Source organism: Talpa occidentalis, unplaced genomic scaffold (genome assembly GCF_014898055.3).
Source record: "Talpa occidentalis isolate TD23 unplaced genomic scaffold, MPIMG_talOcc4v2.1 talOcc4.5, whole genome shotgun sequence".
NCBI classification, from domain to species: Eukaryota; Metazoa; Chordata; class Mammalia; order Eulipotyphla; family Talpidae; genus Talpa; species Talpa occidentalis.
Window position 1 is genome coordinate 21,039,087 of NW_023604861.1, and position 24,676 is coordinate 21,063,762.

Sequence of the window (24,676 nt, forward strand, 5' to 3'; positions counted from 1 at the left end):
TTATTTATACAAGAACTGGGGTACAGGCCAGATGCACGGGAAGGTGAGAGGATTCACCAGAGACAGAGCGGGGAACAGAACAGGCAGACTGATGAAATACACTGCTGAGGGGAGCAGCGGACTAGACAGGAGAGGTCTGCTCGCCATGTGGGTTGCTCCAAGGCCAGCAGGGATAGAAACAGCACTGCAGAGGATGCGGACAGCTTCACAGTGCTGTGCTCAACTGCCTGTGCCACCAGGGAGGCCCTTAACTTTGATAGTTTCTAAGAAATTACAGTGACCACACCTGAGGGGAGAAGTCCTCTAACTGTCAAAGAAGTTTACAAGGATATAATAAAATGGTACTTAAATTTAAAAAATGAATTGAGAAACATAATGTTTTCAGAAGGCATTACAGTCTAGAAGTAAGCTTCCACTAGGCAGTTCTCTTAATTCTTACAGCTCCTTCTGTGGTTGTTGTGAAGAAGCTTTTATTTTTAACATCTACTCATGCTTGCTATTTTTTCAGTAGATTTTCAGAGAACCTGCTTTTTATGGCAGAGTTATTACCTAACATTCTGTTGACATTGCTAAATGTCTATTTAAGTGATGTCTGTGGTTTTAGAAACTTTCAGGAGAGGAATTTTTAATGCCTTTCAATCTGACTATAAAACCCCAAGCAGAGCTAAGAATCAAGGTGAGCCAGGCTGAAAACCTCTTATAGGAGAAAGTTCTCTTCTTCTACAGAACTTGCAGAGTTTCTTTAAAAATCGAACTTGCATATAATTAGCAGACAAGAATAAGCATCTTAGTCAAAACAACAGATACACAGATACACTAAAAAATGTTTTAACTAATGACAGTACATCGCGGCATGGAGCTTAAAGCCTCTTATCTGCTCCATTGTCACCTCCATTCATGAGACATTATACTTATTACACGTTTGCTTTGCTTATTTTCCTTTGCTTTCTGGATAAGTTTTGTTTTGTTATAGGAGGCCATTCAATATTTATTAGGCATGTTAAAATTTGCAACAACTTTTCACTTTATACATTCTGGTGGAGAATACTGTCAAACTTGTTGAACATTACAATGATTTATTATATTTGATAGTGCCTGAAAACAATAAAATCTAGTAATCCAGTTGTTGAAATGATGGGCACTATGGAGAACATCCATTAGGCACAAATTGGACAGGCAGTACATCCAAACTCCTGCTTAATTGGATAGAGGTTGTTGGAATTTATACAACTTTAATGTTTATCTCACTAAAGTAGAAATTCCATTGTACTATTTTCCTATTCCAAATATTTTAATGCTACTTCAACAGAGATCCCAAATTTTATCCTGAGAAACATTCTCATGTGATACCAAGAACATTAGGCAAAACAAAAGAGTTTGAGATTAAAAACAGTGAGAAAGGGGTGAATGGAACATGTTTCTATCTCAGAGTTTACAGTGTGGGGATGTGCATGGAAATCTCCAGGAGGAGTGAGAGTCAGCAGTTTTCTTCCAGTTATTTCACAGCAGATTTTTTTTTCTTTATTGAGGTACCATTGGTTTACAACACTGTATTTGATTTAGGGAAATAGCTTCATGGCTTCACAAAAGACCTTTATTGATAAAGGGTTTGGTGTGCAGAGAAGAATTTGGGAAGAGCTGATGCATCAGAATTAAATCCATAGTTTCCTGTTGGTATTCAAGGTCGGTTACTGTTCCTTCAAAATTACCTTAGACTTCTTCCTTATGGATTCTCTGTAGGAGCCAGAATGGTAAACTACTGTTTCCTCAAGCTCAGCTCATGAGTTGCCAACTCCAAATTTTGGTAGGTATCTGTCCCTAGCCTAGAAAATTTTTCTTTTCTCCATTTAGAAAATTCTAACCACCTCTCAAGATCGATCTCCTTTCTGACTTCCTCTAATTATTATCATATTTATCACATTTACTTTTAATCACATAAAGCTTTTTTTATTTTTCTATTTCAGCATGTGTGTGTGTGTGTTTTCGTGATAAGACAGTGAAATCTTTGGGACCAGTGACCACATACTTTATGTTTCTTTGGTGTTCTACCTGAATGTGATGTGATATTGTATGATTGTAATCATTATTTAGTTGATTCATGAATGATTGGATAAACATTTGGGTATCATAGATACTCCTCACAGCGAGGAAGAAGTAAACCATTCTCTAGAGGTAATAGGCAAACTGGAGAGATCTAGAAGACAGTTTTCTTGTTTAATTAGGTAGCTTTCCACTCTGAAGACATCTAATTATTCATCAATACTTTGACTAAATCATTTATTTTCCATTTGTAGAGAATGAAAAATAGAAGAAGAAAAGAAATTTGGGGAATGCTGAGGAAGAGGTAAGTGTAAAACCATAAATTTCAACATATAATAAAAGAAGGAGGCATAGTATATATGTACAATGGAATACTACTCAGCTGTAGAGATTAGATCTTGCAATCTTTGACAACATGAACGAAATTGGAGGGGGTTAGGCTAAATGAAGGGAGTCAGAGGAGACAGATACCAAATGAATTCATTCATGTGGAATATGGAAAACAAAGCAAAGATAGTCAAAATTAAACCAAAACAAACCTAGAAACTGGACTGTAAAATTGAGGCTACCAGAGAGGGGGAGGGAGGAAACAAAGAGATGAGGGAGTATAATGGACTGTGATGAAATTTAAAAAAAAAAAGGAAACGAAAATAGAAACACAATGCTGAGCCATCTTGGAGCTATCTAATGAAGTGGCTAAGCTTCTCCAGGACAAAAGGATCAGAAGAGAAAATATTTTTTTTTTTTTCCGCTGAAGGGCATTTGAGATAAAGATAAAAAGTTGGTTACCCTAAAAATTACTAACTGCAAACAATATTACAGTTATCTATCTATATTTGCTAATAGTTTTCTGCGAACAAAAATACCTTCACATTAAAAAATTTTGCTTCACTTTTCTTTAGGAGACGTCAACTATCTTCAGGCCCCAATTCCTTACTATATGTGATGCTTATTTTTCTTATAGCAATGAAAATTATTTTAATAAAAAGTATCATTTTACATATATTCTCCTTTCCACTAGGTTTTAAATCATAGTTAGTTTCTCTTTATTCTCCTGAAATGGTATTCCAGAGTTGGAAATCTATTATTCCAATGGAATTGACATGGACTTGGGAAGTTTCTCAATTCATTTTAAAGTACTAAAAATGGCAATTGAAACAACAGAATGAAATCCTCTTCTGAAAGTTACTTTGTAAAGTAAATAATGCTACAGATTGGTGTAAAAGTAAATATAAAACTACAATGCCAGGAACTGAATGCTCTGGAAACATCTATTTATTTATTAACATGAAGGCCACTGTGGCCCAGGTTTCTTCAAGATCTCAAACATTTTTACTGGTGCTGAAATTCTATGATTTAATGAATTAAAGGAACTGTTGCTTCTACTTTTTAGGGTATGCTCATTTACTTTTTCAAAAATGATTATACTATCACTAAAAGACACATGGAAAATTAATCTTTCCAATACGATTGCAGCAGGTGGTAATAGTGGATAAAATGGGTATGTGGCATGGCAAATCACTCCTCCTACCACCATCATGCCATACCACACATATCATGTGTACATCTGGTCAAAAGGATGCAGCAAAGGAGAGAAGCACTTTAGTTCAGAAAACAGCTGAATGAATTTGAGGGGACAGCATCTCACTGGTCATGCTCCTACCTCCATTTATAAGTAAATTCTGATTAGAGCTGTTTTGAATTTCACCATTCCTAAACATTTCCCATTGATACAAAAGAATGGTAGCCTTTTTTTTTGTTTTGTTTTAAAATAAACCTTTCATATGTGTTTTTAAAAATCAGCCTGTAGTGTGATCTCAAAGATCAAGGCAAAACCCCATACTTCCCCCTAGTGATCAAAGTTTGATGACCTCCAAATAACAAAAAACATAATAAGTGGACTTTAGATCACAAGAACAAAAAAATGCCCAGAAGCTACATAAGTCACGGCTGGTGTTCTTTACTCAGGATCCTTTTTATGATGGAAGAAGAAAGCACAGGCTGTCAAGAGGCAGCAACTTCCAATTCCTTGGTCTGAAGCCTCAGTCTGAGTAACCAAACAAATAAGTTATATCTATACACATACACTCATATATATATTTGTACATTTACATACACACACACTCAGGAGAAAAGACAGAAAGCCAGAGGGTGGGGCAAGCCTTAAGGAAAAAGATTTGAAGAAGGAAATAAAAGAGAAGGTCAGAAGCAGAAATTCAAACTTGAAATTAGTCATCAGGTAGCTCACACAATTGGGTGTCCCATGGCAAATGGTTTCTTTAACAATTACTTGATTCAGTGATAGAGACTATTTTAATAGATGATATGATCGCGAGGTATAAGGGATGTTCTTTTTTCTCATAGTTGAAAAATTCATTACTTCATTTCCAGAACAACACCATCACCACAGATCAAGACAGCACTCTGAAGTGCCTCAGTCATTCACAAAGGTATCAACATATTCCACAAAATTTTTAAAAATTCATTAACTCAGAACCCATTAATTTAGAATTACTGATATCTTTTTGTAGAATATTCAGACTTTATCTCTGCCTGAAATTAGTACTACAAACAGGAAGATTCTTATTTTACTGAAGGAAGTCTTTTAATAGCACTTAAAACTGCTATTAGTTTTTTATGAAAGTATAGGTTTGATAACTTCGATTATTTTTTAATGGACATACATTGACTTACATGATCGATTTACATGATTCAGAGGCACATTTTCACACCTCTTCAGGTGTGAGTAACCACACCACACCCCACCAAGGCCCAGTAGTCCTCCACCAAAGTCCTTACTCTTCTTGAACATGGCTTTGGTTAACAGGCTTTCATTACGACTATCATGACCAACATCATCACTATCTATAAAGATGAAAAGACTTCAGAATGTTTAAACCCTAATGGCTGTAAAATCTGGGTAGGAACCTTCACTATCACCATGGTCTCTTCCATCTCTGATTCATCTTGCTTCATTTGACATTATCATTTCCCTCAAATGCAACCTGTATGTTACCACCCTCCAGTCTCTAAGTATTCAAAATGTTACGGAGGATAAATTACAAGAACTAACTATGGTAGTTGATATATATTCTCCCTCTTCTCTTCCAACATACCCTAAAAATCAGTAAAACCCACTTATTATTTTCTGATTCATCTGTGGTCTCTTTCCTTCATATACTTTCTTTATCTGAAGTTCTGAACTTCTGAATTCTTACTAGCACCTATGCCATCTTCTCCAGGAAGCCTCTCTTGCTCTCCCTCCTCAGACTCAACCACCAATGCCAGCTCTCAGCTTTGTCCATTCATCACAACTGTTTGCCATTTTCCAGGGGTGTTTCCCAGAGTCTGCTCAGGATGAGCTACATGTAGAAACCTCCCTGATCCTGGTGGGTTGTGAATGTCCTCAGAGTAAGTCTCTGTGCCTTGCTCATTTTAGGGTCCCTTAAATACCTGCTACATACTTTAGTCACGGCGAGTTCCAAAACATGTTTCTAAAATTTTACGAAATAGGAAATGATTAATTTTGTTAGTTTCTAAATATTTTGATCATCTAGTCTCCTATATTGAGTATTTTAAAATAAAAGCATTAACTTGAGATACTAAAACACACATACACACAAACATACACAAACTCTGTTTCAGTACTATCACAAAAATGAAAGAAAAAAACACATTAAAAAATCCTTTTTTAAAAATAATTATATTTAAATGAATTATTCAAGGGAAAGAAACAATATAACTGGTAATTACTAGTGTCTTCTCTTGTATTCCTTTTTCAAAAATAAACAAAAAGTGAAAAGGAGGTAAGTATCAAATCTGATCCTGCTTTGGAAGCAGTTTAAGAGTTTTTCTGGCTAAGACTCTAAATAAATCTGACATTATTATTATTATTATTATTATATCCCCTTATGAACTTTCTTAGGCTCACATTGAAATATTCAGGATGCTAACGACATGCCACTAAAATGAAAAAGTACCCAGGGGCCAACTTCTCATGTTGTACCCCTCTAAGAGACAACCCCTCTCTTCACCCTGAAATATAGGTACCTCGAGAGTGGAGGTATAATGCCAGCTACCACTTAGGACTTCTCAATAGTGTTACAGCACGAGGTGTAAAATGCAACCAGAATTGAAAGCTAGACATATTTCCAGCCTCTGCTCTAAAGTGTTATTTATAAGAATCCCCTGGGAATAATGAGAATTATATGCACAAGCCCCTGAAAATACAAATTAATAATTAGTGCTGAATTGTGAAAATAGCACCCATCAATAAGCACATACAGAAACCAAATTGCTTATAAAGGTGAAGGGATAATTCTTCTTTTCAAATAAATCCTCTGCTTGCAATCAGACAAATGGGAATTGCTTTATTTATATATATTATGCTCATGGCTGATAATTTTCTCTCTGACACATGGAATTGTGTGCATGTGAAATTTGGAAAATCAAAATTTATATACATTTCTATTCATTTTATGTCAGCATATTTTATTGAAGGTAAAATTTTTCTTTGCTTGGTATTTATTTAGGAGGCTGGTTATCTTTTACAGCAAAGAAACAAATACTATTTTAATATCTACAACAAATTCATTGTATTCTTAATATTCATTTACTCCCACACATATTCAGTGAAACTTGTTGAAGCCCATAATTTTTATTGATGCGTAAATTTTAGGTTAAGACAATTAAATTAATTCGAACCATGAATTCATATAAACTTTATATTTCACCACAAAATTCAGAATACTTAAACCTCTATCTTCTGGGGGAGGGGAAGAAATGAGTGTTTTCATAAAACAGTGGGGCTCACCTCTACATTATAAATGGACTGTTTTTCAAGGAGAGCATTGAGTTTGAATATGCCATTACTGTTCTAATTATTGTTTTGTTACCACAATTATTTACTGAATAATAACTGTAACTTACATTTGTACAACATGATGTGATGTTTTAAAAAAATCATGTATGCTTTTTTCATATATTCATTGCAACTCTACTTGAAAATGTGACAGTTCAAGAATCATATTTCATTTCACGAGTAAAGATATCAAAGTTAAAAGCAGTATACAACTTACCTAAGTCAGCTGTCAGAGAATGGAGGAACTGGGATTTGAACACGGCTCTTCTGATATCTCAGTTGTGTGTTTTTTACTCACGTTTTTGTTGGTGCAGAGAAAGTGATTACCTCTTTCTTTAGTGGAGAGGCCCCATTGTTGGTGCATTTTACCTTGAAGGGTAGATTTCCTAGGTCTTCCTTCCTAGGGTGAATACATGGTGCCATGATATTTTTGTTAATAAAGTGTGGTTTTTACCCCTGTATAATAATAAGAATCAGGGTTGACGTGATGGACATGAGACCCCCGTGTCACTGCACAGTGCCCTGCTTTGGTTTAACACTCTGGGGTTAAAGTTTTGATTCTTAAATAACAATAAATAAAAAACCAAAATTAACAGGCAACTATAAATCAGAGAAATTCTGCATGGGAGGGGGAGGGAGAGGATCAAAACAGGAGAGGGAAGCGTAAAAAGGACTATGATGATGGTGCATGGGTGAACTGGTGGTGGGAACATTACGGGGACTACACCTGTGAGGAGAAAGCAAACACTGTACAAAAATGACCAATGGGGGCCTCCCTGGTGGCGCAAGGGGTTAAGCACCTTGCTATGGAGCAATCCGCAGCCTCTGCAGCATGTGTTCATCCCTGGCCAGCCAGGGAGCAACCCTCATGGCACAGCAGACCTCTCCTGACTCGCTTGCTGCTCCCCTCAGCAGTGTGTTTCAGTCAATTTTCCTGTTCTGCTCCCTATTCTGTCTCTGGTGAATCCTCTCACCCCTCGCACCTCTGGCTTGCACCCCAACTCTTGTATGCATAAATAAATAAATATTTTTTAAAAAATTAACAGTGACGTAAAATATATATAAATAAATTTAAGATAAAATAAAGTTTGGATTCTTGGTAATGTTCAAACAAGGGGCCCTGCATATGTATTTTGCACTGGGCTCTAAAACATTGTCTCTAGTCTTGCCAAGAAACAGGTATCCATTTCCCAAAGACAAAAACTAAACTAAAATGATATAAAGCCATGCCACATTACTTTCTAATGATTTTACTAAATGCTATTGGTAGACCACTTGCTTGGAAACTATCAGTTATTACTTTACTATGACAAAAGTTCCCTGAAGAGCAGGAAAAGACAAACTCATTAGACATCTGAAGGGCGATGTTGGGGTAACAGCTGTGGGACTATATCAAAGGTGTCTTAGAGATTAAGAAAAACCTCATTATCAGTCAAATAACCCTAAAATACATTAATTATTTCTATATTTGTTTTCTATTACCAAATTGAGTTAATAATACAAGAGTTATGCATATAATGGTTTGATATCTGTCTCTAGGAACATAAGAAAACCAGAGAAGCAAAAGAATTTTTTCTTTTCATTTCATAATAAATGACTTAAATTTCCTAGCTAGCCATGATCGAGTTCAGACCATAAAGAAAACTAGATATCACTTTAACATTATAAATGTATGGCTTGATCTTACTTTCTAAGTTTTTGTGACACCACTTTTTATTTTCCACATTTGAGAAGAGAAATATGTGTTATTTCTTGATTTTTCAATTTCTTAAAAATATCACATTTTGACTCAGGTACATTTTTGTGTGTGTGTATTGTGTTTTGCCAAAGATGTCTGGGTAACTCCAGGAAGAAAACTAAATTCCTATAAAATGATAGATTCCTTATGTATCGCATCTGTCTAACCAATTGCAGTGTTCAACTCTTCACAGGCTCATTTTCTCATCTGGGACTTCATCATAATCAGCAGATTTATGTAAAATGTTATTGATACATGACTTCACATGCTGACCTAATTTAGGATTTTCAGGTCAAGAATTACATGTTCTCTCGAACATATTCTTCCTTCTGTTTGGATCACCCTTCAGTGCGCTGTACATCACGAACCCTCATCCTGCCCACTGACTTCCACATGTTCCTCAGATGTAGGGTCACTTTAGGGTGACTACCCCGAGAGTCATCCTGCATCCGGGACCAGATGAGGTATCCCAAAATATCTGAGCTTTCTCTTAGCATTGCACTTATCACACTATATATAATTGCTTGCTTAATTATCTTTTTGCATTTAAAAATGTCAACTATCATGCCTTAACTAATACTAAGTATATTTTAGAACCCATTTGTTGAATCGATGAATGAATGATGAGGTATAAGTATGAATAAAGTATGAATAAGTGAATCTTTGAAACATTTCCCAGAACACTAGTCCATTGATCACCAAATGATATTATACACTTAGAAGTAAAAAAAAAAATCTAGCCCTCATGTAATTGTTTTTGACTATTCTCCATTTACTCATTTAGCCGTAAGTTATTAAGCACCGACTGTGTTCTAGGAATGTTGCTAAGCACTGAATTTATAAGACAAGAGCATTATCCCGGGACTCTTGGAATAAGTTGCTTGGCCCCTTCTAATTACTGTTCAAACCCTGATCCACCCAGCAGATTAACACAGCAAGATAAATGATTGGAAAGACTTTTTAAACTTCTGTTAGGTTGTATGGTTTACTATCATTCACGTTGTAGCAAAAGGCAAGATACCATCTTTTGAAATAGCTAAGTAGTATTCCATCGAGCATATGTGACTGATTTTATCCACTTATTTATCTATGGTCACTTAGGCTGCTATGAACAAGTCAACTTTTATTTCTTAAACTACTCATGACACCCAGCCATGCTGTCAACATCTTGAATTTAATGATCCATGGAAATACATTCAAATTTCCCTCTGAAAAATGTCACCATAGGAAATGCCTGATTTGGGGCAGAAATGGTAAGGAAATTCAAGAGTTCGACAAATAAGTAAGACGTTTCTAAATCTAATGTGCAAGTGGGGTTTCAACAACTTACAAAAAGAAAAAGTATTAGTATTAAAAGAACAGCACTTTGCTAATGGCATTTATCAACTACCATTTATACCAGTTATTTCTCTGACATTGGGGAAGCAAACAAAATCAAACCTGATGCTTGGTACATGAGTACACCTTTCCAAAGATGCTCAGTCTCAGCACTGCACAATTATTACTTTGCCTTTCTAAACTTGTGCTCCCACATTTGTGGCCACATTCATTCTATTCGCCTGATAACTGGTTTTCCTGTATTTTGCATTGGGAATTAAGCAAAAACAATCGGTTTTCTGTATTTTCACATTTTCTTTGAGATGGCAAGGAAATCTACACTTTAGACAAAGATGACTGGAAACAGAATCAAAGTAGCTAGCTAATTTATTAAGTTCTTTCTAACATTATTATGTAGCTACTACATTATCAAAAAAAAATCTAGGCCTTAGACATAAAACTACATACATTCATCTGCTGACTGTAAATGGAGTACATTGCAATAAAATAATGGAATTTACAGTCAGACTATATGGGTTTAATTTGGGATTACACTGTTTTAACCAGTTTTTTGGGTTGTGATGAATAAGCATGAAAAATAAAATCTACAGCCCTACAGATATCTCCATTATTGCCTATGGGCTAACATCATTTCAGTTTTCACTGTTCACAAACACTTTCCTCAATACTCAGTCTATCAATAATCTTGCGGGTTTTTTTCACCTTTCTTAATTTATCAATTATTAATTAACGAGCATGTTACAAATAAATAATGCTTATTTTGGTTGAAAGAAAACCTACAGAACACTTTGGTAACAAAAATGATTGACATAACAATAGAACTCATCCACTTTTGGAAAGAAACATAGATGGTATTCAAGAGTACCAGTAACTTATTGCCCAAGACTTAGGCCAATAAATGAGGAATATGAAATCAAAAGAGAATATTACAAGAAGAGTACAGTTATCCCAAGTGGACATTGATAAGACACTATTGTCTTTCTTAAACACAACAAAGTATCTTTAACAATTAAAAACCTTTGTTTGAAAGCTTCTCCCCCTCACCCCCCACCTCATCCAATAGGGTAACCATCCAGGGCACTAGCATACTTGGTGCCCATAGCTGGGAAAGAGCGCCACCTGCTGCAGCTTTGTCAAAGTTCTTTCTCCAATGTGAGATTTCTTTGGGGGGGGGGGGGAGCTGTTGACAAATTAAGCTTTGTTGACAAATTAAGCTCTTTGCTGTTTTAGCTCCATCATCTGATGAGTTCTACCAACACAGTGAGTATAGTTCCAGAGAATGAATAATAGTCTAAGATAGCCAATAGCAAAACTAGTAACATCAGATCAATGTATTTAAGCTTTGTAATACAAAACACTGAAAAAAAATACGTATTTGGGTTGATTGCATTTTCTTCCCTGGAATTCTAGCTTTGCCATCCTACATCTTAGTGACATGAATTTGTCTCCCTTTCTTATTTGAATAACTTCCTGTGAGTTTTGATTATCTTCCCATCATGAAGAAGCAATTCTTCTTTGAGTTGTCTTCATTTTTTAGATATTGGAAACCAAGGTTTTCACATTTGGAGGATAGGAGTCTGGTGAATCTTAAAGTAGTATTTTCTCAGCAAATCAATAGAAGACATTATAAAGTGAACTCACATCACCTCCTCTGTTTCTGCTTTTTGCATTTAGAGTCCACTGCAGAAATAAACTGCCTCACAGCCTGAAGGAGATTATCTCTCTTTCTGAAGAGTTGCAGATGAAGGGAGAGGTTAATTGGATATTAGCAGATACCTCAAAATGATGTTTCTGTTTCAATTTGGGCCTCCAAAGGGTAGAGAAGGAAGGAGACTAGTGTCAATTTCTTTTTGAGAGAGACTGATGTTTGGGTTAGAAAAATAAAGCTTTTCTAAGGTGTCTCCCAGTGGCTAAGGATTTAAAACCATAATTACTCAGAGATATTCAATGATGCCTAAGTTCTAGTTCAGGAAATTTTATGCTATTGTCACACATGATTGGAGGGTAGAAAAAAAAAGAACACAAAGAAAATTTTAAACTGAGCTTTAATTTATACTACAAAGAGTATATTCTTCACAAATTATGATATTTCTGATTGAAAAAGAAAATCAGCCATTACCAACCAGTATGTGATCAGATTCACAGAAAGTCTTTTTGATTAGGCCTCCCCAACTTGTAACTTCGGATAGACTCAATTTTGCCTCTTGATTTTTGTGGCAAAATCTGAAAATACGAAATTTGGTGACACCACTCATGTTATGCTGCTAACAGTTACACAAAATATCTTTGTTTAGGGACCTAATAAAATTGGTCATATAAAGAGGAAATGAGATTTTTAATGCAAAATGAAGCTGACAGTGCTCTTCTATTACCAGGGTCTTATTAGGGAAAAATTCTCTGACATCTGTTTATCCCCTGCAGCCAACCTTGTATTCAGAATACAGTAATTGATTCACAGCATCCACTGGGGATCTAGCTGGCTCACTTTTCCACACCGCACTACACAGGTATCTCTGCAGCTAATTCTGAATGTACATCTACATCGTTATCTCCTGGTGAACTGTGACCCTAAACACTTTGGAGGCCCAGATGAAAGTGCTTCCTCCACCCTCCAGTGCTAGGGGTGTAGCGGATTCTGCAGCATGGCAATTCACACAGGACATCCAATCAGAACCATCCCCTTTGAAGCCCTTCTCAGCTGGGAGACCATGAATGATTCATAGCTTCTCTACACAGACTAAAGAGGAAGAGCAAAGCTAGTGTGTATTATTCAGGACTGCATCCTCAATAAGTCTCCATGTTCAGCAAATTGCTACAATGTTTTTTTGCTTAGTCTTTACTTCCATACAACATCTCTTTTGTGTACAAGTTTTAACAAAGAAAGGTCGTCTGTTTAAGCAAACTTGTTGATTGGGTTATTTCCCCTTTAATGAACGTTTGTGTAGTCACTGATTTAATGCAAAGGAAAGTGCCTGGCAGGGACCAATTTTCCAAGGAAGACCCTGAGATGCCAACTTCACAATTAACTTAGAAAGTAAATTTGGTGCCAGCTTTCCATTTTTTTATGATTAGGTTCAAAATATTAATTTTGCAGTGTACCCATGTGCAAAAGCTAGCTCCCAAAATGCCATGTGTAAAATTAACTGAAATATTTACCCACTGAAAGGTTCTTTCTGTGAGTCAAGACTGCTGTGCTGTCGGGGAGGCCTGATGCAGGCCCCTCTCTTCCAGCAACCATACTGAGGGATCATCATGATAACGATTACTAAGCATCTTCTCCCTCCCAGGATTCTGCAGACACAATAACTGGATATTACCCCCCAAAGTAACATAAGTTCTAGAAGCTTCATTATTAAGCACACAGGATTTTCCTTGTGTCATCATTCATGGAGGGTTTATTTTCCAAGCTGAAATACAAGCATCAGGAGAAAACTGCAGAAATCCTACCTGAAGGGCATAGGGTGGCTCCCCATCCTGGGGGGTTTGGTCTAGGAGTAGCAGTTTCTCTTCCTTGTGACCACACCTCAGGCTGGGATATCGGTAGCCATCCCTATAACCTTGGTATTTCCAAGCGTCTTTCAGCAATCCTGAGTTTTAGAATCTGTCTAGGCACCTTTAATGCTGTTGCTTTCACACATGTAAGAACAACTGCAGCAGTACTGTGTGCCAAGAGTGTCTTCAGTTGCTCTTACCACAGGGTATGATTTGTGGCGGTTAAACATAACTTAGTCAATTATTTGAAGAAAACACAGAAAGGGACTAAAATTGAACAAAATCCCCCAAAATGTATGAAAAACAAAAGTTATTAAAAGATGAGAAGCTGCATTTTTTAAAACATTCTAATTGCTCATATTCAGAGAAAGCAAAGTGTTTTTTTTTCCTAAATATATTGTCTCCAAAAAAATAAATACTTGTGGGTTTCATCTACCTTAGATCACCTTGTACTTTTTTTTTCCTTTGGCCCAGGTTCCCAAGTGGGCTACCTGATTTGCTCATTGTTGGAGCTGATTGACAGGTATGGTGACAAAAATGCAAATGATATGCAAATAGACACATTAGGGCAGTTCTTTGTAAATAGAATTGCTGCTTATGTACATATGGTACTTTCTAACAATGGGCTTCTACCCCTGTAAATGCAAAACACTCAATTTCCACAAACTATAAAATGTCTAGGGTTAGTTCTACTATTTTGAAACCAAATTGCAACATAACTACATATGAATCAAGGGAACAACTTCAATAGGTAAATTTCTTTAACCATAATTATATATGCTTAAAATGTCCTCCTTTGCTTTACTGCATCTATGTAGATTGTGTGTGTGTGTGTGTGTGTGTGTGTATGAGATATTGTACTGGTTACCCCAAAAGGGATCAGACTTCCCCCAAATATCCACACTAGGCGTTTTCCATATGTGTCACCTTCACATGGGGAAGTAAAGTCAACCAAAGCCCTGGGGCTTCAGAAGAAACTGGTAGCATTACTTAAAGAATGCAGATTATTTGGGGTTGAGAGCAATGAAATCCTGGGAAGTTAAGAAGTACTTGTCCTTTCCTTAGTCCTTTAGCCATTCCCCCAAGGGAAGAAGCTATTACTACCTTCTCTAAAGACCTAGAAGAATGTAGCTTGGGTGGTATCATCCAAGTATAGGTTTATCAGTGAGCATGTCCTCTCTCAGAAGCTCATCCTTTCACCCTTACAATAAAGATGAAGGCAGCTCCTCCTTATGTGTAAATCCCCTCTTCTTTTCTCAATGACCCAGTTCTTTAGCAAAGATTATAAAACCCCAGCTCACCCCCCATTTTACTTTAGAATTTACAGCCATGAAAATTCTCTGGTCTATCTTATTATTTTTCCTTCTACAAATTTGTCTGATATTAATCTGTTTGGTTTTTTGCAGCCCCCCAAATACTTCAGAAGATAGGCAGGGTAAATTCTTCTGCAACCCAACAGTGTATAATGCTGATGGCATTTCCTTTAGAATATGGGCATAAATGTGGTTGTGTTATGATGAACTAATATATGTATATTGCACTTATTTTGGTCATTGTAATTTTTGGTTCTCAAATTTCTATTTGATTCTATTCTTTATATCTTCTAATCCTTTGCCAAGACTTTCTATTTTTCTATTAGTTTCAAGAGTGTTCATGATTGCTTATAGCAACATTTTCTTAATGACTGTTTAAGCCCTTGGCAGATTTTTTAACATTTGTGTCATCTGGTATATGTTTATTGCCTTTTCCTGATATCTGGGGTTCTTCTGGTACTTCACATCTTGTATAATTTGAGGTGGTGCACTGGATGCTTTGAAAATTTTTATAAGATACAAAATCATGTTAAATACCATGGAGAGTGTTGACAGTTTTGTTTTAGCACACAGTTGATCTGGCTAGGTTAAAGCTGTAAGTTCTAACCTACCTTTTGTGGGCTGCCAGTTCAGTTTTTGAAGTGTTAATTGGATCAAGCTTACACATGTGTGACCCAGCCTGGGATCTGGGGGGCTGGTCAAACTGTCAGTTCAGATGACAAAGTCTTCAATATAATGGATGGAATAAATTTCATCAGTTCTACCCTGAGCCTGATATTTTTCATAAATAACTTTACAGAATCACTTTCCCAGATTCCTTCTTCAAAATCCATCATTTTGGTCTTCTGATTAGTAAGATGGCGTTTCACCTTGCTCTGTTGTTTACTTCTTCAACTGTGTCTGCATTTTGTGCCAAGTGACAGGAAAAAGGAAAAAACAGATGGTTGGGTCATCTTCTTCTACCCACAGCTCTATTGAGAATTGAGAGCGGCTTCCCTCCTGTCAGCTCTTGTTACCAGTCACTGCCACTCCCATCAGGGGTGTTTGGAGGTTGGAATGTGTGAAAAAGGAGAAAAGAAAGGGAAAAACAAGTGGAAGACTCTCACATTCTTCTTGTTCCTTGAGTTTCCTTTCCTGCTCTTTATGGGGCTCTTCTCCTGGAGCACCATCTGGTTGGCCTCCAGGGCCCACTTCCATGTGGTTGATAATGCAAGAATATTTTTTTTTGAGAGTTGAAGTATTTATTTATTTTTCTTTTATATGGTAGTTTCATTTTCTATTGACAAACTCATTTTACAATGATAAACTCATGCTGGTTCAGTGGTACCTGAATTCTGGTGTTCTTCCCTATGCCACCCAGTACTACTTATTTTCAGAATTCTGAAATAGACACACCATGCTTTCAGTTCAGGTTCTACACCTGTATTCAGTGAAAGCGATGGGGTAAGGTACATGTATTCTATCTAACCTTGAAACAGATTGCTCAAAATTCATTGGGATCAGAAGAATTTGGATTTTCTAGGCCTCCCTGGTGGCTCAGCGGGTTGAGTGCTGTGCTATGAAGCTGTCTGCAGCCTCTGCAGCCTGGGTTCGATTCCAGCTGGCCAGGGAGAAACCCAAATGGTGTGGCAGACCTCTCCTGTCTCACCCGCTGCTCCCCTCAGCAGTGACCTCAGTCCATCTGCCTGTTCTGCTCCTTGCTCTCTCTGTTGAATTCTCTCACCCTCCCGTGCCTCTGACCTGTACCCCTGCTCTTGTATAAATAAATAAATCTTTAATAAAAAAAAAGAATTTGGATTTTCTTATCTACAAGTCAGAACTGAGAAGGGAAGGGATGATACAAATTATAATATGGGAACGTATTTCTTTGGGTATTGCTGATAGAACAAGAAGTCTAAATAGAAGTTGCAAGATGACTGTATGTGTTCTCTATGTGAAATCATACATGAAGCCAGGTATGCTTTCTGTAAGTTGAGATCAACCTCTTGCCTATTATAAGACAATGGAAAGATACCCAGGGTTCAAGCTAACTTTTGTGGAGGAATATATTGAAGGGGATTAAAACAGTAAGATGTATTATAACTCCATAACTTTATCTCTCTTTCCTATATCTTGTTCTTTAGTGCTATCTTCTGGAAGTGAATCTTGTTCATGGGAGGAGTGAAACAAGGAAAAGGCTTAATTTAACACTCATTCTTCCAGTGCTTATGATGAATTTATAAAGTGTCAGCACACTCTATAAGGCATAGCGATAGACTAGTGAAAAGATATTCTGACTTTTTGGAGAGCACATGCTTGTTTTTTTTTTTCCTAGATCTTGCCTCCCAAAACATAGTAGATAAAACTGATAGTGTGACAACCCTAGAGGATGAGTGTGAGGCAGTAATCAAAAGAATCAGAGACCAAAGAGAATGTGGACTGGACCTCAGGAGGACAAGTGGACTTTACCAGTCATCATGACCAGCACTGCAGATAGCATCTCCTCTCTGTACAAAACCTCAGCCATTCTAGATTATAATTTAAAAAGAAAAGTGATAGTCTTATTTTTCTAGAAAACTTGTATGTCTACCACTCAATACAAGTTCCTTTCAATGATCACTTCTTCAATTATGTTTTCCAAAATAGTCTAAAAGTTGCCTTTCAAATGCACTAAATCCTAAGTTCTTGTGGTTCAAGAACTGGGGTCAGTATTTGAGAGAGATATATAAAATATGATCCCAGGACATAAAAAAGAGTGTGGGCTAACAGGAGAGACTGAGAGATGTGGGTTATTTCAGAACATGTAAAACAGTTCTGATGCTATAGGTTTGACTGTACATGAAGAGTGCTTTGAAGAACATTTACCCAATTCTAAACTGATCCTTGAACAGGCAGTTGAAAAAAGATGTGGAGACATGTTTCAGGCAGTATCAACACTATTCCAACAGAAACAGCAAAGCAAAAAAAGAAAACATAAGGCCTCTATAGTGTTACTTTGCATAATAACATGAATTTCGGTGGAGAGGAATGTAGGTTTAAATTCCAGCTTAGTCATTTACTGTCATGTGAACACAGGCAAAAGAGTTCTTCAAGCCTCAGTATCTCCTTCTACAAATGGGGAAAATCTAACATTGCTTTTAGAATTGTGAGACTTAAATAAGATGTAAGTATAGAATATTAGCACAATGATAAAAATCAAGCACATAATGTGTTCATGCTTTTCTCTATTTTTTCTTGTTTTTCTTCTCCCTTCACTCTTCTTCACCTTTCATACTTTTATAAGATCTATTTTTATCATTTTTTGCCCAAATGAAATTATTTCAGTCTGCAAACATGAAATAATCATTTTAATGTCTTTATAGACAGGTGTAATAACAACAAAACCTAGATTCTATTTAAATATCAATCAATGGGATTTCCTTAAAGTATTTCTTAATGTTTAATATTTCCCATTTTATGAGGTTTTTAAAGTTGTATTATTTCTTATTGAGATAACATTGGCATACAATGCCATGTATGATTTAGAGGTACGTGTTCAGATGTATGTTAGTATATCACATCCGCCACTGAGGCCTCCACAGGCCCCCACCTAAGTCCACTGCTATTGTTAAAGGCCTAAAGTGAGGTAGGGCATGAGGATAGAAAGAGAGGCAGGGGCTAGGCCATGGAAGTTCTTGTATATCTTTTTAAGAAACATGAAATTGGGGCCTCCCTGGTGGCGCAGCAGTTGAGCGCTGGTTTGTGAAGCTACCCGCAGCCTCTGCAGCGCCGGTTCAATCCCCGGCTGCTCCCCGGCCACCGGCGGAGGGTCCCACATGGCGCGCAGACCTCTCCTGCCGCCCGCTGCTCCCCTCAGCAGTGTACTTCGGTCCTTCTGCCTGCTCTGCTCCCTGCTCTGGCTCTGGTGAATTCTCTCACCCTCCCGCGCTTCTGACTGTACCCAGTGCATGTATAAATAAATAAATAAATCTTAAAAAATAAATAAACAAACAAACAAATAAATAAATAAATAAATAAAATGGTGACAATGGTTAAGGCTAAGTGATATTTAAAAAAAAAAAAAGAAACATGAAATTTATCCTTTAGTGTATGGGAATAAATTAAAAGTAATAGGAATGTAAATATGCTCTAATCTGCATTTTCTCCAAAGAATTTGAGTTTAAGGGGGCAGAGTGAAATTTAGATGCAGGAAAAAAACCCAGAAAGTATTTGGAATCATTCAGATAATGAAATATTCTAATAAGATAGTAAAAAATGATACAGAAAAGTGGGACAGACTTGAGAAATATTTATAAAGACAACTGACAGTAACTTATGACTGGATGTCAGGAAGTTGAAGATGAAGAGAGATTTGAAGGCTTCCCAGGTTTCTATTTTATCTGAGTACATGAGTAGAAGTATTATCTTTAGTTTTGTTGGGTATAATTGACAAATAAAATTGCGTAAATTTAAAGAGTCTAATGTAGTGATTTCATATATGTATGCATTGTGAAATAATCCCCATAGCCAAGTTAATGGATTCATTCATCATTGCACGTAGCTACCTTTTGTGTGTGTGCGTGTGTGTGTGTGTGTGTGTGTGTGTGTATTGAGAATACTTAAAATCCACTCAGCAAATTTCAATTATACAGTGCAGTGCTGTGAACAAGGGTCACCATACTGTACATTAGACCCTGGAACTTATTCAGCTTATAGTTGAAAGCCTGTGCTTTGACCAACATCTCCACATTCTCCACCTGCCCTTCCCCATTCCTTGAAGTCTCCATTCTACTGTTTCTATGAGTACAGACATTTTTGTAGAGTCCACATAGAAGTGACACCGTACAATATTTGTCTTTCTCCTTTGGACTTATTTCACTTATGCCAAGTAGTGAGTGATGGCATCATTAATTGAGAAGCAGAATACTGAAGGAGAAAGAGTCTAAATAAAAGGCAATGAGTTCAGGAAAAAAACAAACATAAATTTGAGCTAAACGTGAAGATAAGCCTTAAGCACCTACTATCTAACTAACCAATGATAGAGATTTCAAAGAATGGGTACAGAGAACGGTACAGTGACAAGGGCAGCTGGTCAGATATCAACCCCTTGACCACTAATATTTACTGAGCAGAAGCAAAGTGTACATTTCAAATAGGACATCGTTAAAGAACATTAGGAAGGACAAGTAAATGGATACCAAATGGAAAATAGAAAAAGTAGAAAGGGAAATGTAGAAAGAATGATTTTTAAAATTATTGGGGAAAAGTAGAAAGAATAATTTTTAAAATCATTTTTCTCAAAAGGAAGAATTATCGAATATTGTGGGATGGATCGAATTTCAGCTTTGGGGGGTTATTTTTTGTCAAGCATTCAGCAGAACAAACACAAAGCAAAGCAATATACTCCTAAAATCATTTGTGAGAATAAAAGTGAGCCCCTGTGCTCTTTGCTTAAGGACACTAGTTTAGAAATAATGCTATTAATTCCTATACTAATTATTGGCTTGTAATCTTACTGAGTACACACAGACCATACAATTGTGCTTAGAGCCAGGTAGAGTGCTAATATATAAGTATTGAGTGAATGAATGAATTTTCAGAAGCCAGGGTAATGGAGCAGTGGAAAACAATGTCACCATTAACAAATGTGTTACCAGCGTAATGTGAAATCTTTGGAGAAGGTATGCACAGACTTGATCAGACACACAAAGGAAAAGAACCACAAAGTGAAAGGACTGGTCCAGATGCCTACTAAGACTCTCAGAACCACTGCAAGAAAAACCCCATGTGGTGAGATTCTAAGACTAAAGATCATTTTTTTCAGATGAGGGTTCATAAGCGAGCCATTGGCTTACACGGTCCTCTGAGATTGTCAGACAGATCACTTCCTTCGGCATTGAGCCAGGAGTTGAGGTCGAAGTCACCACTGCAGATGCTTAAATCAATCTTTTTAATAAATTGATAATCACTTGTTAAAAAAAAAGCAATATGTAAGCAAGGCAGCCTAGAAGAAATATAGTATTATTGTAATTATTAAGTCAATTCATTGAATTGAGGCTGGAGTGGGGAAGGCAAATGTAGATTTTCACAAGATGGGTTCAAAATAACTGAGCTTTTATTCTAAACATAGAATTGTTCAAGGCTTTCAGTAAATTGGCATATTAACTAAAGGACAGTGTCTTCAATGAGCATATGGTGATTTTTCCTAGCACCATAATGGCATTTTTTTTTCTTATTTGGTGGAAATTTGCAGTGGTGTGTTGTTTAAATTGGTTGGTAGAAAAGAAATTTAAAGTAAAATAATATTTTTCCTCTTTGGAATACTACTTCATTTCTCTTCTTGATGAAAACTAAGGCAAAAGAACAAAGATTGTATCTGCACAATTATATGACATCAGTTTGCCTTTCACCCCAGGAAAATTTAAGAGTATATATTTATAGTCTGAAATAAAGCAAGAAATGAGAATCTGTAAAATATTCTGGTGCCACCAAGCAGTATTACACTGATGTACCAGCCTTTTTATTAGAACCAAAGTTATATTACAAGGGAAAATATTATGTTGCATACAAATAACTATACTAAAATCATAAGCTTATTAAAAATCTCTTAGATTCCATCTAGTCTTAAATATTTGGTAAGATTTAAAAAAAATATAACTGTAGTTATATATTCTGCCATACCCTATAGATCAGAAAACTCAAACTTCTGTAACACAACCCAATCAGGGCAAAATACAAGATAAGTGGTAGTATTTACATTTCAGTTTGAAAATTATTATAAATTTACAAAGATGATTTGATGTGTTTCTTTTCTAAGAAGATTCTCATAGAAACTGAATTTTGTACCTCGCTCTTGCTTTAAACAGCTTGGATTAACTTAGATATGGGTTTCTCTAATATCAGTCTGACATACAGATTTATAGAGTCTATCTCTGGACTATACCCCAGGCATAGGGAGTTAGCTACCTAGGGCAGGAGTCTGAGAATTCACACTGCCACACATGCCCAAAGTGATTAAAATGTAAACCAAAAGTCAGAGAACCAGTAAAGTAGAAAGTCTGTACTCAGAGATTCAAAAATGTGAGTTACATCCTATTATATCCCTGTTTTACTTTTCTCACCTGAACTACCACTCATAAGAATTGCAAAAATAATCAGCTTGCCACGTATTAACTAGTCAGTGTTTATTTTTTAAACTGTGGATGGGAAATAATGGCAAATTCTATCGATAAATGTATATGATGAATCATATTTAAGCATTTGAATGATAGCAATGCTTATCATAAAGTAATATTCATCATTATAAATAATTTTTTATTTCTCCTTGTCAGAGAACATTCAGGTAAATCGTTATATTTAGGCATTCTCCTGGATAATGAGGAAGACTTAGAGGGAAGAGACACTCTAGGAGAGCTCCTTACAGAAGACATAATCATGTAAACACCATCAGAATTAACTACTTTTGTATAGTTTGGTGTTAGAGAAACCAACTTAGAAATGGCAAAGTGTTTCTGTGTAAACAAGCAAAGAGAAAGTATAGTTTAACAGCATTTGGATAAAAGTGTGTTATGACAGTGAATACCTGCTCTTTTTAAAACTCTAATGTTAGAATATTCCTATTCCTCTCCCAGTCTCAGGGGTGAGACAAAATTTGCATCTGATTTTTTTTTTCAATAGTGCTTTATGTACTGGTAATGGCTTAATGAAGAAACCAATAACATATTGAATTTTCTGTAATTTTTCTGAAATGCATATTTCACTCTACATTCAATAAAAACTCAACTGTATTTCTCACTAAATTAGGAATTTTATTATCACAATACTTTATCTCTCATTATGTGACATTTTTTAGTCATTTTGATGTTCATGTTTTAGAATTTTAAGATTTTATAATAACTAGGTCACATTTATGTGATAAAAATGATCAAGTAATAAAATGTTTTAAAGAACATTTTAAATAAAGGAAGATATTAAATATTAATGTACTTTATAAGATACTCATTCTACCACCAAGTTTATAGAATTAGAAGGAAAGCATTGACGATTCAAAGAACAGAAAGAAAAAAACAAATAACTCATCAATTTAGAAAGCAATTATTTAAAGTTCTATGGTAAGTTTGATTAATTCAAGCTAATCATCAGTGTCTTCAAATTGACGGTTCTAAACTTTATCCTTCATACAAACCACTACTCATCCATATTTTCAAAACCTTCTATTCATGATATACCAAACAACTTGTAAGAAATGCTTGTAAGAAAACATAGGAACAGGAATCTCTACAGACTGATTTCCAGAGACTTGAAAAGTTGTATTTCTGTCTAGACTTTACATAATTTTTAGAATATTTGAAAGTCTGAGTCAAGCACCAATAACAAAGTATAGAATCATAGTTTGCTTTATTTATCCACAATTTCCAAAAAACAAATTTCAGGCTTATTGTTACATGTCACACACTGAAGCTATTTCTTCTTATACTAAATGCTGGAAGATGACTATTCATTTTAAAATTAAGAGCCAATTTACATTGACTTAGGAGTAATCTGAGCTGAATTCCTCTTGCCACTCATTACAGATCATAAATGGAAAATTTGAAATTGCATTTATTTGTTATTACAATAGCTGATATCTGAGCATTTCCTCTATCCTTTTATGAGGCATATTCAGAAATCAGAATTTTATTTGTCTTCATAGGTTATTTGCTGTTTTGTGATGAATAGTGGCTAATTAAACTTGCGATGACCTTGTTGTTCCTAGTTGCAAATACAATAGTGTCTTGAGTCATTTACTGAGTTGTCAGTGATGGATGGAAGTGCTTCTCAATAATTAGGTGGTAAACAATGTTAACTGAGTAGTAATTCACAGAAGCATCGCTAAGGTGTTTTATAGTATCATTTCAAATGACTCATCACTGCCATCTTTGTAAAATGCTGCAACCCCCCCAGATAAATCATATTCTTCACCGATATACAAGATATTAGAAGATTATCATATTTCTAGGAATCCTAAGATTACAATTCTCTATCAAATGTGTCCTGTGCACAGATGCAGCTTCCTCTTATAAGCAGTTCTGATTTGCAGTACAAATTGGCAACTTTTCCAGAGTAGCAAGGCAGATGGCAAACATTTTTATTATACTGGCTCAATTGTCATAGCTGACAAGAGGGACACAACAAAAACAGAGTAAAGAGAATTCTAATGTTCCACGTGGGCATTCAGGAAAATAATAAATGAAATAAAAATAATTTTGCTAATTAAAGCAAATATTTGCTCTTTTTTGTGATTATTTTCCCCTTAAGTACTCACATATATTTTGGCATTCAGGTTTGTTGCACAGGTAGAATTTTTTAACATTCTCCTTATTCTTCTCAAAGTTTGGAAGACACATTTTTTCTTTGTCTCATAGATGAACACACTCTGGTATAGCATGATTAAGTGGGACACCGTAACAATATTGTATAAACGGTTTAGGCCTTTAGGTTTCAAGTTCTAGTGCTCTGTACATGAGAGCATGTGAGGGATTTCATATTTCGATTTCCATAATAAAATTATGCCTACCTCCTTAAGCTCACTCTGAAATTGGATTTTCATAAAATAGAAAAGTATTGAACTGCTACAACCTGCAGACCATCAACTCCTTTTCTAGAAGTAGAATGTTCTAGCATAATCACAAATTCCTTCATTTTCTGATAACGAAATTGAAATGCAATACCTTTCCGCTTGCCTGGGGTCATGCAGGTAGTTGATGGCAACATTTGGAAGCTCAAGAGGGGGGAATGCTATTCAGATGATTCAGTGTGCAGGCAGCTAAGTGTGGCCAGTGACCCGGAGGTAAGAACACAGCCCACAGCCCACCTGCGTATAGCATTTGTCTAGAGGTTAGTTTTCTTTTCTTTCTGCCAATCTCAGTTCTTTCTATTCCAATCTTTTTCTTTTAA

General features: G+C 35.9%; 1 long non-coding RNA gene across 1 annotated transcript in view; it reads right to left on the bottom strand.

The window, feature by feature from the left end:
• Positions 1-5,808: 5,808 nt before the first annotated feature.
• The window catches only part of LOC129146873 (uncharacterized), a 286,809-nt gene continuing 267,941 nt past the window's right edge, over positions 5,809-24,676 (bottom strand). The window contains exon 4 of the long non-coding RNA XR_008554188.1: positions 5,809-7,301. This is a non-coding gene — a long non-coding RNA (uncharacterized LOC129146873). The remainder of the gene's footprint in view (positions 7,302-24,676) is intronic.